Source organism: Ahaetulla prasina, chromosome 4 (assembly GCF_028640845.1).
Source record: "Ahaetulla prasina isolate Xishuangbanna chromosome 4, ASM2864084v1, whole genome shotgun sequence".
Lineage (NCBI taxonomy): Eukaryota > Metazoa > Chordata > Lepidosauria > Squamata > Colubridae > Ahaetulla > Ahaetulla prasina.
In genome coordinates, this window is record NC_080542.1 from 90,034,313 (window position 1) to 90,048,674 (window position 14,362).

At 42.9% G+C, this 14,362-nt stretch overlaps 1 protein-coding gene across 10 annotated transcripts in view; it reads right to left on the reverse strand.

The window, feature by feature from the left end:
• The window catches only part of POMGNT2 (protein O-linked mannose N-acetylglucosaminyltransferase 2 (beta 1,4-)), a 49,620-nt gene that overhangs the window by 24,569 nt on the left and 10,689 nt on the right, over positions 1-14,362 (reverse strand). The window contains exon 4 of one of the 10 annotated variants that reach the window (XR_009154816.1): positions 2,873-13,372. The exons of 8 other annotated variants lie outside the window; for them this stretch is intronic. The gene's annotated coding sequence lies outside the window, so the exon portion shown is untranslated. One more of the 10 variants, XR_009154815.1, reaches the window with a different exon arrangement.

Consider the following 14,362-nt stretch of genomic DNA (forward strand, 5'->3'; position numbering starts at 1 on the left):
TTACAGCCGATAAAAAGATACACAGAACAAAAGTTAAAAACATATTTAAAAAGCTGATTATAAAATGGCCTAATAATGTTAAAACTAATACAAAACCACCATAAAACCACCACTTAAAATTTTTCATCAGGCTAGCCCTGCACGGTGAAATAAAAAAGTCTTGAGCTCGCGTTTAAAAGACTGGAGGTCGGGGAGTTGACGCAGCCCCGGAGGCAACTCGTTCCAAAGGGCAGGAGCCCCCACAGAGAAGGCCCTCCCCCTGGGGGCCGCAGTCTACATTGTTTGGCTGACAGCACCCTGAGGAGGCCCTCCCTATGGGAGCGCACAGGCCGATAGGAGGCTATAAGTTTCTTCTAAAGACAGCCCATCATCCAGGAGAATGCCTAAGTTGCGTACCCTCCCCCTGGGGGCCAGGATTCGCCCCCAACAGTCAGCGATGGAGTAAGCTGGCTGTACCAGGATGCCAGCATCCACAGCCACTCAGTCTTGGATGGGTTGAGCTGAAGCTTGTTCTTCCCCATCCAGACCTGCACGGCCTCCAGACACCGGGACATCACTTCAATGGCTTCATTGGGGTGGTTAGGGGTGGAGATGTACAGCTGCATATCATCAGCGTACAGATGATATTCCACCCCAAAACCACGGATAATCCCACTCAGCGGCTTCATATAGATGTTGAACAGGAGAGGCGAGAGAACCGACCCCTGTGGCACCCCACATATGAGGGTCGATCTCTGCCCCCCCGCCAACACCATCTGCGAACGGTTGGAGAGATAGGAGGAGAACCACTGAAAAACGGTGCCTCCCACTCCCAAATCCCCACAGCAGAATACCATGGTCGATGGTATCAAAAGCCGCTGAGAGATCTAATAGGACGGAACAGAGGAACAACCCCTGCCCTGAGACCTCCAGAGATCATCAACCAACGCGACCAAAGTCCTCTCCGTGCTGTACCCAGGCCTGAAGCTGGACTGGAACGGGTCTAGATAGACAGTTTCATCCAGGAAGCTGACATGCCACCACACTCTCAACAACCTTCACCACAAAGCGAAGGTTGGAGACAGGACGGTAATTTGCCAAAATAGCCGGGTCCAGGGAGGGCTTCTTAAGGAAGGGCCTCACCACCACCTCTTTCAAGGCAGTAGGAAAGACACCCTCCATTAAAGAGGGGTTGATAATTCCCAGGAGCCATCCTTGTGTAACCTCCTGTGTGGCCAGTACCAACTAGGAAGGACACGGGTCCAATAAACATGTGCTCGCATTCAGCCTCCTCAGTATCCTGTCCATGTCCTTGGGAGTCACAGCATCAAACTCTCCCCAAATAACGGTCTCAAGAACTACCTCTGTCATCCCACCCGAATCTACCCAATCAGCGTCCAAACCGTCCTGGATCCGAGTGATTTTATCGGATAGATATTGTCCAAAATCCTCAGCACGGCCCTGCAAGGGGTCCTCCCAAGCTCCCTGCACCAGAAGGGAGCGGGTCACCCTAAACAGGGCAGCTGGGCGGTTATCTGCCGATGCAATAAGAGCAGAAAAATAATTATGTTTTGCTGCTCTTATCGCCACTAGATAGGTCTGAATATGAGACCTTACTAGTGTTCGATCGGATTCAGATCAGCTGGACCTCCAAGCACTCTCTAGGCATCTTTTCCGGCACTTCATCTCTCTCAGCTCCTCAGAATACCAGGGAGCTGGTCGAGATCGGCGCCGGGTCAGAGGCCGCAAAGGCACGACACGGTCTAAAGCCCCCGTCGCCGCCCTTTCTCAGGCGGCGACTAGTTCTTCAGCCGAGCCATGGGCTAGGTCCTCAGGAAACAGCCCAAGCTCCGTCAGAAACTTTTCCGGGTCCATCCAGTGCACCAGTCTCTGTCTCCCTGTGGTGTGGGTTGGCGGTTTGAAAGTCAAGTCGAAGGACTGAATGATCTGACCATGATAGGGGTTCAATAGCTAAATCTCCCAATTCCAGATCATTCAGCCACTGCCCCGAGACAAAAATCAAGTCCAGAGTGTTTCCCCCGATTTGAGTGGGACCATTCACTAACTGGGTCAGGTCCAAGGCTGTCATGGAGGCCATGAACTCCCGAGCCGTCGTCGAGGTTTTGCCTACCGATGGCAGGTTGAAATCCCCCATAACCATTAGTCTGGGGGTATCCACCGCTGTCCCGGCTATCACCTCAAGCAGCTCGGGCAGAGCAGTAGCAAGGAGCCAGGTACGTAATCAGCAGACCCACCTGCATCCCCAGACCCCACTTCACAAGGAGAGACTCACATCCAGCTATCTGCGGCACAGTGACCTTCCTCGGCTCAAGACATTTGTTTATAATAACCGCCACCCCCACCCCCACCCCTACTCTGGGCCCTCGGCTGGTGAAATGCATGGAAGCCTGGCGGGCACATCTCAATGAGGGGAACCCCCCCCCTCCATGCCCAACCAGGTCTCCGTAATGCCCATCAGATCCGCACCCCCCTCCTGTATAAGATCGCATATGAGGGGGGCTTTGTTAGTCACGGACCTGGCACTGCAAAACATCAGCCAAAGGTCCAGGTCCTGGGGATCCCCGCCACTCGGGGAAGAGGTAAAGCCAGAGGGATCGGAGTGCGTGATCGCTCGTAAACAGCGAGCACACACTCCCCTAACATGATATGGACCCCTGCTTCCACCGTATCTGCCCCTCCCATATACCGTGCCGAAGGAAAAGTCTGTATGCGGTTGAGTTCTAGCCTCCTCTTTCACCTCCGGACTTATGGCCTCTAAGTTGCGAGCTCTGGCAGGGTCTAGCTTGTCCCTGATGGGTTACCCCCACAACCCATCCTAAACCCCCCCCACCCCTTAAAAACCCCTTAAAAGATAATCTTAAAAAATTCCCAAGTCCTTTTTTGGCTGCATGCCACCTCTCGGGATTCCAAAATCCGTCATCGAGGTAGGCCCTCGATAGATTGGAGGGCCAAATTTGCAAGAGGGGGGAATCTCACAGACCAAGGAGTTGCACAGATGAGTACATCAAAGCTTAAGACAGTGACGAATGGTCTAGTCCCAGTCAGTCCTGATGGTATCGATGGTAACGCCCTCACCGGGGATTAACTTAGATGACAGGAAGATTGGAGGTCAGAAGATGGAAAATGACCTAAGATGACCGCCATTTCTGTGGCCATCGTCCAGTCCAGCCACCCAAGCCTCCAAGGGCCCCAAAGAAGGAGAAGCCTCCGCCGCCAAAGATGGAAACTACAACCTCGGCTAACCCCAAGTCTCAAAGGGGGACCCCATGGGGGCACCGTGGTGTTTTGTGGGACATGACGTCACCGCTGCCGCCGCCACCGTCTCCATTCGACAGAACCCACGGGCCACAACTCGCCCCAAAAATCGTCATTCCCGGCTGGCTAGATGATCCGTGGACTACAAGGGCTCCGTGGGGCCGCTGGGTTCTCTGGTGAACGCCAAACCAACGCCCCTGCCGACGCGCTGGAATACCGCCGTCGCCACCGCCGTCGCCACCACCATCACACATTGAAGGCCCAGCTAAGCCACCACTCACCCTGAGCCTCAATTTAAAGCCAGCCTCCCTCCTCTGGGCTGGCAAGATGGTTCCAGGGCCCAGCACCAAAGAGGCCAGAGGGAGGGCCCTCCAGTTCGGGTCGGCAAGGGAAAAGGCCACCGCCACTGCCGGAAATCCGCCGCCGCCACCGCCACCGCTGCCATCCCAGACCGAACACCAGCATAAGGGCCACCGCTTGCCTGACCTCCGGCAAGATGGCTCCTCCTCCGACTCCTCCAATGCCAAAGGGCCAAACCACGGTACCCCCAGTCTGGGCCGGCCAGGGAAGGGCCGCCGCCACCAGAAAACCGCCACCACGCCATCCCAGGCCAAAAACACGAACGGGGACCGCCGCCTGCCCGAACCCCAGCCGAAGCCAGTCTCTCACCTACAGACTGGCGAGATACTCCCCCGGCAGGGCCTGGGACCGGGGTGGCCAAAAATGGCCCCTCCGGTCCAGGCCGACTGGAAAAAGACCCGCCACTCTCCACTGCTAGCTCATCGTAGCGCCATCTTGGGGCATGCACAGTTAATAAATTTACATTTGATGGCTTCTCTTATATTGCAATATTTAATGTCCACATGCTTGCTTCTATTTTTTACTCTGTCATATGTTGCCATTTTAATGCAGGAAGCATTATACTCAAACACTGTTACAGCTTCATTTATCTTTACATTTAAATCCTGTAACAGTTGTACGTACCATGTTACCCCGAACAAAGTTCAGATAAAACAATAAATTCTGCCTTTTCAGTAGAAATGGCTACAGTTATTTGCTTTCTGGACTTCCAACCAATTAAAGCCCCTCCAAACAATACCACCATTCCAGAATTGAACTTTCTGGTTTTTACATCATTGGCATAATTATTATCAACCTTTAAATTTTAATTCTTCAGAGACCTGTATTTGAAGACCCAAATTCACAGTTTCCTTCAAATACCTGAGAATCCTTTTTACACCCATCTAAAGCAATTGCATTGGTGCAGCAGTAAAGTGACTCAAAATGCTTACTGCACCAGCTATGTCTGGTCTGGACCTCTGTGACAGATATAACAGGCTCTCTATTGCTGACTGATATAACTCTTGATCACAAGCTTCACTTTCATCCCTACCCAAACTGTTAGAAAAATCTGTGCTTATAGATGTTGGAGCAGAATTACAATCCTTCATATTGTATTTCTCCAATAGCTGTTCAATTTTCTTTTTGGACTGAGAACATAACCATCTTTCTCAGTTTTTTGTATCTCTATACCAAGATAATTTTGTATTTCTCCCAAATTTTTTAATTCAAACTTCTCTAACTTATTAGCAAACCTGTGACACATCTTTTTGCAATGGAACAAAGATCATCCAGAAATGCTAATAGTTGATAATCCTCACCTTGTAACTTTCCAGTGTATAGGCAACCATCAGCCTTTCAACTCTTGAACCCAAGACCCTTCAATGCCCTATCTAAACAGATATTCCAATTGCTGGCTGACTGCTTCAGCCCATAAATGGCCTTGTTCAATTTATACACTGTGTTAGGCTTTTTATTTTCATACCTGGTGCTTGAACCATGTAAGTTTCTTCACCTAATTCTGCATTGAGGAATGCAGTGGTTATGTCAAAATGCCAAATTTTATGGCCATGTGCTGCTGCCAATGCTAGTGCAAGCTTTATGCTTTCACTCTTTACTGCAGGTGTGAATACCTCATCATAGTGCACATTTGCACTATTTTCATTTTTCTGTGAAAAACCTTGTGCCACTAACCTTGCCTTATATTGTACCTCATTATTGGGTAGTATTTTCTTTTTGTACACTCATTTGCATCCTACGACTTTGCTACCCTGTGGCAAAGTCATAGAGGTGAAGACTTTACGTTCACCCATGGATTTCATTCAGGGGTGAAATCCAGCAGGTTCTGACAGGTTCTGGAGAACTGATAGCAGAAATTTTGAGTAGTTTGGAGAACTGGCAAATCCACCTCTGCCTGGTCCCAGAGTGGGGTGGGAATGGAGATTTTGCAATATCCTTTCCCCAGGAGTGGGCAGGGAATGGGGATTTCGCAGTATCCTTCCCCTGCCATGCCCAAGCCACGCCCACCAAGCAACACCATGTCCACCAAGCCACGCCCACAGAACCAGTAGTAAAAAAATTTGGATTTCACCACTGATTTTATTTCTTTGTCCATGGCTTCTTTCCACTTTACTTGTTCAATTTTAAGTAATGCCAATACTTCCTTATAGTTCCTTGGCTCATATCACACATTATACACCTTTACTTTACTAGCAGAATACCTGTCAGGTGGAATTCCTTTGTTCCATGCTCTGACCTGCGTGGTATTGACCGCTGCTGTGCTTCAACCATCTTTTGCTTCATATCTTTTTCAGCTTCTCCTCCCTGAACAATGACATCATCACTAAGTGAGTTGCCATCACTAAGTGAGTTACCAAGTGGATCACCATCACTAAGTGGATAATTCCAAAAATTGGCATCAATTCTGTTCCAATTTTGCTCTACAAAGCTAGCAGACTTGGAAATCACTATTCTTTTGCTCCCATGTCTAAAGCGATAGCTCTTTGAGCCTGGCTCACAGCCTGTAAACCTGAGCTTTCTAGCTTTTGGTTGTAATTTTCTTCTAATTGCTATTGGAATATGCACCCATGCATTGCTTCCAAACACCCTTAATTTTGCCAGAGATGTCTTTCTCTCACAGAGCACTGCATATGGAATATTATTAATAGAGGAACTCCACAGCCTATTGATTAAATAATTAGCAGTCAACATGGCTTCACCTCAATATGACCTGCTCAGACCAGAATCCTCCAGAATCCTTCATTGTTTGTAAGACTCCATTCTGTCTCTCAACCACGCCATTCTCAGCTGCTGTGTACAGATTTGTGCATCTGTGTTTTATTCCTACTGTCCCAACCGTTATTGAAAACTTGCTGACATGAATTTTGAACCTCTGTCAGTTTGCAGCTGACATACCTGCCGCTTACCCATTGTTTAAATTTCTGTAGCACCTCTATTTTGTTGTTGTTGTTAGTTGCGAAGTCATGTCTGACCCATCGCGCCCCATGGACAACGTTCCTCCAGGCCTTCCTATCCTCTACCATCCTTTGGAGTCCATTTAAGCTCACGCCTACTGCATCAGTGACTCCATCTAGCCACCTCATTCTCTGTCGTCCCCTTTTTCTTTTGCCCTCAATCTTTCCCAGCATTAGGCTCTTCTCCAGTGAGTCCTTCCTTCTCATTAGGTGGCCAAAGTATTTCAGTTTCATCTTCAGGATCTGGCCTTCTAAAGAGCAGTCAGGGTTGATCTCCTCTAGTTTGATCACCTTGCAGTCCAAGGGACTAACAGGAGTCTTTTCTAGCACCAGAGTTCAAAGGCCTAAATTCTTTGGCGCTCAGCCTTTCTTATGGTCCAACTTTCATAGCCATACATTGCAACTGGGAAAACCCATACCCTTGACTATACGCACTTTTATTGGCAGGGTGATGTCTCTGCTTTTTAGTATGCTGTCTAGATTTGCCATAGCTTTCCTCCCCAGGAACAAGCGTCTTTTAATTTCTTGGCTGCAGTCCCCATCTGCGGTGATCTTGGAGCCCAGGAAAATAAAATCTGTCACTACCTCCATTTCCTCCCCATCTATCTGCCAGGAGTTGAGAGGGCCGGATGCTATGATCTTAGTTTTCTTAATGTTGAATTTCAAGCCAACTTTTGCACTCTCCTCCTTCACCTGCATCAAGAGGCTTTTTAATTCCTCTTCGCTTTCTGCCATTAGAGTGGTATAATCTGCATATCTGAGGTTGTTGATATTTCTTCCGGCAATCTTAATTCCAATTTTTGATTCATCCAGCCCCGCCTTTCTCATGCTGTGCTCTACATATAAATTAAATAGGCAGGGTGATAGTATACAGCCTTGCCAGACTCCTTTCCCAATTTTGAACCAATCAGTGGTTCCGTGTCCAGTTCTCACTGTTGCTTCTTGACCCGCATACAGGTTTTTCAAGAGACAAATAAGATGGTCTGATACTCCCATCTCTTTAAGAACTTGCCACAATTTGTTGTGATCCACACAATCAAAGGCTTTTGCATAGTCAATGAAGCAGAAATAGATGTTTTTCTGGAACTCTCCAGCTTTCTCCATGATCCAGCGTATGTTGGCAATTTGATCTCTAGTTCCTCTGCCTTTTGAAATCCTGCCTGCACTTCTGGTAGTTCTCGATTCACATACTGCCTGGAGCCTAGCTTGTACTATTTTAAGCATAACCTTATTAACATGTTAAATCAGTGCAATGGTGCGATAGTTTGAACATTGTTTGGCATTGCCTTTCTTTGGAATTGGAATGTAAACTGACCATTTCCAATCCTGTGGCCACTGATGAGTTTTCCAAATTTGCTGACAAATTGAGCATAGCACTTTTACTGCATCATCTTTTAAGATTTTGAATAACGCAGCTGGAATACTGTCTCCTCCACTAGCTTTGTTGTTGCTCAGATTTCCTAAGGCCCATTTGACTTCACATTGTAGGATGTCTGCCTCAAGGTCAGTGATCACCCCATCTTGGTTATCAGGATATTAAGCTCATTCTTGTATAGTTCTTCTCTGTAATTTTGCCACCCCTTCTTAATCTCTTCTGCCTCTGTTAGGTCCCTGCTATTTTGGTCCTTTATCATGCCCATCTTTGCATGAAACGTTCCCTTCATATCTCAAATTTTCTTGAAGAGATCTCTGGTCTTCCCTATTTTATTGTTTTCTTCTATTTCTTTGCACTGTTCATTTAAGAATGTATTCTTATCTCTTCTAGCTATTCTCTGGAATTCTGCATTCAACTGAGTGTATCTTTATTTTCTCCCTTGCCTTTCGCTTCCCTCTTTCCTCAGCTATTTGCAAAGCTTCCTCAGACAGCCATTTTGCTTTCTTGCATTTCTTTTTCTTTGGGATGGTTTTAGTTGCTACCTCCTATACGATGTTGCAAACCTTATCCATAGTTCTTCAAGCACTCTGTCTATCAGATCTAATTACTTAAATCTATTTGTCACCTCTACTGTATATTCACCAGGGATATGATTTAGTTCATACCTGAATGGCCAGGGGCTTTTCCCTACTTTCTTCAGTTTAAGCCTAAATTTTGCAAGGAGAAGCTCATGATCTGAGCCACAGTCAGCTCTTCGTCATGTTTTTACTGACTGTATAGAGCTTCTCCATCTTTGGCTGCAGAGCACATAGTCAGTCTGATTTCTGTGTTGACTGTCTGGTGATATCCATGTGTAGAGTTGTCTCTTGGATTGTTGGAAAAGAGTGTTTGCTGACCATCATATTATCTTGACAGAATTCTATCAGCTTGTGCCCTGCTTCATTTTGTACTCCAAGGCCAAACTTGCCTGTTATTCCAGTTATCTTTTGGTTTCCTACTTTAGCATTCCAATCTCCCATGATGATAAGGACATGATTTTTGGGTGTTAATTCTATAAGGTGGTGTAGGGCTTCATAGAACTGGTCAATTTCATCCTCTTCAGCACCAATGGTTGAGGCATAGACTTGGACTACTGTGATATTGAATGGTTTGCCTTGGATTCAAACTGAGATCATTCTGTCATTTTGGGGATTGTATCCCAGTATTGCTTTTCCTACTCTTTTATTGATTATGAAGACTACTCCATTTCTTCTGAGGGATTCTTGCCTGCAGTAGTATACCTGATGGTCATATGAATTAAATTCACCCATTCCTGCCCATTTTAGTTCGCTGATGTCGATGTTCAGTTTTGTCATCTCTTGTTTGACCACGTCCAGCTTACCTTGATTCATGGATCTTACATTCCAGGTTCCTATGGGAAAAAAATCTTTACAGCATCAGACTTTCCTTCACCACCAGATACATCCACAGCTGAGCGTCCTTTCGGCTTTGGCCCAGTCACTTTATTCTTTCTGGCGCTACTAGTACTAGCCCTCTGCTCTTTCCCAGTAGCATATTGGACACGTTCCGACCTGAGGGGGTAATCTTCCGGCGTCATATCTTTTTTCCTTTTTGTCCATGGGATTTTCATGGCAAAGATACTGGAGTGGGTTGCCATTTCTTTCTCCAGTGGATCATGTTTTGTCTGAACTCTCTGCTATGACCTGTCCGTCTTGGGTTTCCCTGCATGGCATAGCTTATAGCTTCATTGAGCTACACAAGCCCCTTCGCCACGACAAGGCAGTAATCCATGAAGGGGCACCTCTATTTTACTTTTTAGTAAATAGCAGAACCCAAACCTGCTGTAGTCATTTACAATGACCAGCGCATACTTTACTCCTCCCAAACTGGCTTGCATTGGTCCCACCAAATCTGCATATACCATTCAATGTAATTGTTGTAAAATGTAAATGTATGCAGAATTGGACTATAGAACTTAAAAAAAGAAATAAAAGAGCTAGAAAGACACTTCCAAAAATCTTTTTTAAAATGGTAGAATTAGGTATGCAAGATGCTTAGCCTGGGATACATCTGGACAAAAATCAATACACATTTTACTCTAATAGACATATGTCTTGGTCTAAAATAGACATGATGTGGATATCAACTGAGTTACTACCCAATATACAAGAAATAAGTATAGAAGCAAGCACATGTGCGGATCATAACCCAATGAAAATTATATGGAGAGTACAAAAAAGAAGTTAAGATGGACAACGAACCAAATGATTTTAAAAGAAAAAGACTTTATACAATTTATGGAAATAGAGCTGGCCTTCTTCTTCAAAGAGAATAGAAAAGAAGAAACACCATTACAAAATGTATGGGTTACAGCAAAAGCATATATTAGAGGACTGGCAATAACATATGCGGGAAAGAGGAATAAAAAGAAAAGACAAACTCAAAAGCAATTAGAAGAGGAATATAAAAAGATAGAGGATAGAACTACAAAAAGACCTATGAAAAAAGAACATAAAAGATCAAATAGATTTGAAAAAAGCATAAACTAAACTTAACAGAAAAAGAAGACAGCACAAAAGATTAAGAGAGGTAAACAAAACTTTTTTTGAAAATGCAAATAAACTGGGAAGGTGGTTGGCATATAGACTGAAAAAAAGAGCAGGAGAAAAAGCTAATTTACCAATTAATGGATGAGAATGGCAAAACACGGGATCCAGATGGGCTACCAGCAGAACTGTATAAAACACTGCACAATGTTATAAGTAATATGATGTTGGAAATATTCAACGACCTGCTGATAGAGGCGAAAATACCGACTTCGTGGATGGAGGCGTATATTACTCTTATACCAAAAGGAGACGCAGACTTGAAACAGTTAAAAAATGACAGACTGATCTCTCTGTTGAATGCGGATTATAAGATATTTGCTTCAATTATAGCAGAAAGTCTAAAGATTCTTAAATGAGTTGATACATACAGATCAAAATAGATTCTTACCTAAGAGACAAATTAAAGATAATATGAGAATAATCTTGAACACACTGGAATATTATAAAGCACATCCAGGGAAACAAATGACCTTGATTTTCTTTGATGCTCAGAAGGCCTTTGACAACGTGAACTGGAAATTTATGTTGACGCAACTAAAAGTTATGGATTGTTGAGAAAATGTTATTAATATGATTAAGACAATATATCATAAGCAATCTGCAAGGGTGATGGTAAATGGACTAAAAGGTTAATATTATGAAGGGTACAAGGCAGGGATGTCCTTTATCCCCACTGCTATTTGTATTGACATTGGAGGTATTAAACAGAAATATAAGATGAGATAAGGGAATGGAAATAAAAAAGGAGGAATATAAGTTGCAGGCATTTGCAAATGATTTGGTATTTATTTTAAAAGAACTGCAAGAAACAGGCCAAAGTTATTTAAAAAAATAGAAGAATATGGTGAGGTGGCAGGACTGAAAATCAATGAGGACAAAATGAAAATCTTAGTGAAAAATATTACAGAAAAACAGAAAAGGGACTTAATAAAGAGATTAGATATACAAATTACAAATAAAATAAAATATATAGGGATATAATTAAGCAAGATGTGTAATGATTAAGGAAGACAACTAGTATAAGCTAAAAAAGCAAATTGAGGTAGATTTGCATAGATGGAAAAACTTGCAATTATTGTTAATAGGAAGAATAGCTACAATTAAATTGAACCTATTACCGAGAGTATTGTTTTTATTCAAAACAATACCGATAAAATTGGAGAAAAAATATTTTGAAGAGCTCAATAAGATAATAGTAAAATATATATGGCAGGGGGGGGAAAGTGAGAATCAATCTAAAAATGTTACAAGACGTAAGAGCTAGGGGAGAGTTTGGATTACTGAATTTGGAATTATATTACCAGGCAGCAGCGCTAACTCGGATGAAGGAATGGATTGTATTGAGAAACACAAGGTGATTGACATTGGAGGGACATGACCTGCAGATAGGTTGGCATCCTTTTGTATGGTATGGGAAAAATAAGATACATGGTTATTTCCAAAGACATTATATAAGAAATACTTTGTTATTAGTATGGAAAAAAAATTAGAGAGCAACACTACCTGAAGATACTTGTCTGGCGTTTGACAATGGAAGCACTTATACATCCAAATATTATTAATATGGGAAATATTGCTAGATACAAAGATATTTTGTTGGAAAAGGGAGAACTTAAAATGAAATGTGAGCTGGAAAAGCAGGGGACTGATATGGATTGGTATACACAGTTGCAAATACAATCTGGATATGAAAAGGATGCTAAACTTTATTTTTATATGGAACTGAGAGAATTGGATAAGATATTGACAGGAATAGAAGAGAGAACGATAAAAAAATTGTACAGTTACTTATTGAGTGTTAATTAGAAGAAGAACAAATCAAAGAAACAATGATAGGATGGGTGAAAAACTTTGTTCACACAATAGAGCTAGATAAATGGCAGCAACTATGGGATAGGAATTACAAATGAACATTGTCAATGTTTCCTGCATACAAGGAAAACTTATATAAGATGTTTTACAGATGACACTTAGCACCCGAAAGATTGGTGAAAATGTATAAAGAAAAATCAGCTAAATGTTGAGAATGCCAACAGACACCGGAGTCATATTATCATATGTGGTAGACATGGGGAGAAGCAAAAAGATAGTGGGCAAAAATTTGTATGTGGCTGGAGAAGATGATGCAACAACATATTGATTTAAAACCGAAATTGTTCCTATTGGGGATTTTACTGGGAGTTTATAGTAAAGAAACTGTATATTTGATTATTCATGTAATAACCGCAGCTAGAATTGTATTTGCACAAAATTGGAAAAGCAAAGAGATCCCTATAGATGAAAAAGTAATTAAGGAAATATTAGAATGTGCAGAAAAGAACAGATTTAACACTTGCAATTCAAGAAAATGAACAATCCAATTATTATAATATATGGAAGTTATTTTATCAATGGTTAGAGAATAAATATAAAAGCAATGTATTGTAAAAACAGGTAAGTAAAGAAGAGAAATGTTAGGTTTATGTTATTTTATCAGTATTATTATTTACTATTAATGTAAGAATGAATATAAGAAATGAATATGGTTGTAAGTTTAATTGTTAAGACACAAAGAATTTTATACCCAGATGACACACATGTAAGATGGAATATTTGTATTAAAAGAAAATTTAAACAAATATTAAAAAGAATAGAAATCTGCACATACCAGCTCTAGAGCTCGTTGTCTGCCTTGTGCTACTTTTGCTCACTGGGAATGCTTTGGACTTTGATTATCTGTATATTGCACAATCCAAATATGCCTTACATCCCTTTAAATTTAATCCTTCTCCAAACTGTTGCATCTTTTGCAACACTCTGAAGCGGCATGGTCAAGCTTTCTGTGTAATAGATGAATGCATGAATCATGTTATGCCCCATTTCCAAATGTTTGGGCACACTGAACCTTTTGTCCCTGCAACATATAAAGATTATCCTCTTTTATGCCCTGTGCACATAAATTTCCATTTCTCTTTATGAGACACCTCCTATTTACAAATATGGTCTCAAATCCTTGCTTGTCTAAACTAGAGACACTCAACAAATTATGCTCCATTTCAAGCACACATAATATGTTACCAAACTTTTCCTCCAAACATGGAATTATTACACTGCCTTTTCCAATGATTTTAGCTTTCTGGCCATTTCCAAGCTACTGCATCTCCACCATCTGGATTCATTCTGAAAAACAGTTTAGAATTATTAACAATTGTTTGACTGGCCCCACTGTCTATTAACCATTTGTCTCTGCTATTGCAATAGCTAACTTTTGCCACGGCAACTTGTCCATCAGTTGATTTTCTTCTTTGCAAACAGTTTCTTCCTTGCAAATAGTTTTTCCTTTGCAAACAATTTTTCTTCAAATGTGTCTTTTCACTACAGATGAAACTCCACCATTGTTTCTGTCTTTCTGCTTAGAAAATCTTCGCTGGGTTGTATTCTGGTCTCTTCTACTACTTTTCTCTTTGCAGATATCTTATCTGTTGCTCTAGTCCGGTGATTGGCAAACCTATGGCACACATGCCATAGGTAGTACACATAGCCATATCAGTGGGCACGCCAGCTCAGCTCTGGCATGTATGGGGACATCAGCCAGCTGATTTATGGGCCTTCTGGGCCTACCGGAAGTAGAGAAACAGGCTGTTTCCTGCTCCGGAGGGCCTGGGGTGGAATGGGGAAGGCCCATTTTTCTTTCTCACCTGGCTCCAGATCCTCTCAATGCACCTAGGGAGGGTGAAAACAACCTTCCCCAGGCCCTCTGGAGGCCCAAAACGGCCTGTTTCCCAACTTCCGGTTGGAAAGGAAGTGATGTTTTTTGCTATCCCCAGCCT